We start from the raw sequence: 1233 nt of genomic DNA, 5'->3' as shown, positions 1-1233 counted from the left end.
CCGCCGCGGCGGCATGCCGAATTGAAGGTGTTGATTTAGGAGCATATAGACAGCGGCCGCGGGAGGCGGTGCGCTTGTAGAAACACCGCTGCGGCGGTCCGCTAAGTGCGGCTCAAATGCATGACACGCGGCTGCGGAAGGCAGTGCGCTTAGGAAGCCCGCCGTGGCGGCACGCCGAAACTGAAGGCGTTGATTTAGGAGCATTTAGACAGCGGCCGCGGAAGGCGGTGTGCTTGTAGAAAAGCCGCCACGGCGGTCCGCTAAGTGCGGCACAAATGCATGACACGCGGCTGCGGAAGGCAGTGCGCTTAGGAAGCCCGCCGCGGCGGCATGCCGAATTGAAGGTGTTGATTTAGGAGCATATAGACAGCGGCCGCGGGAGGCGGTGCGCTTGTAGAAACACCGCTGCGGCGGTCCGCTAAGTGCGGCTCAAATGCATGACACGCGGCTGCGGAAGGCAGTGCGCTTAGGAAGCCCGCCGTGGCGGCACGCCGAAACTGAAGGCGTTGATTTAGGAGCATATAGACAGCGGCCGCGGGAGGCGGTGCGCTTGTAGAAACACCGCTGCGGCGGTCCGCTAAGTGCGGCTCAAATGCATGACACGCGGCTGCGGAAGGCAGTGCGCTTAGGAAGCCCGCCGCGGCGGCATGCCGAATTGAAGGTGTTGATTTAGGAGCATATAGACAGCGGCCGCGGGAGGCGGTGCGCTTGTAGAAACACCGCTGCGGCGGTCCGCTAAGTGCGGCTCAAATGCATGACACGCGGCTGCGGAAGGCAGTGCGCTTAGGAAGCCCGCCGTGGCGGCACGCCGAAACTGAAGGCGTTGATTTAGGAGCATTTAGACAGCGGCCGCGGAAGGCGGTGTGCTTGTAGAAAAGCCGCCACGGCGGTCCGCTAAGTGCGGCACAAATGCATGACACGCGGCTGCGGAAGGCAGTGCGCTTAGGAAGCCCGCCGCGGCGGCATGCCGAATTGAAGGTGTTGATTTAGGAGCATATAGACAGCGGCCGCGGGAGGCGGTGCGCTTGTAGAAACACCGCTGCGGCGGTCCGCTAAGTGCGGCTCAAATGCATGACACGCGGCTGCGGAAGGCAGTGCGCTTAGGAAGCCCGCCGTGGCGGCACGCCGAAACTGAAGGCGTTGATTTAGGAGCATATAGACAGCGGCCGCGGGAGGCGGTGCGCTTGTAGAAACACCGCNTGCGGCGGTCCGCTAAGTGCGGCTCAAATGCAG

Source organism: Volvox carteri, assembly GCF_000143455.1.
Source record: "Volvox carteri f. nagariensis unplaced genomic scaffold VOLCAscaffold_57, whole genome shotgun sequence".
NCBI classification, from domain to species: domain Eukaryota; kingdom Viridiplantae; phylum Chlorophyta; class Chlorophyceae; order Chlamydomonadales; family Volvocaceae; genus Volvox; species Volvox carteri.
This window is presented reverse-complemented; position numbering follows the sequence as displayed.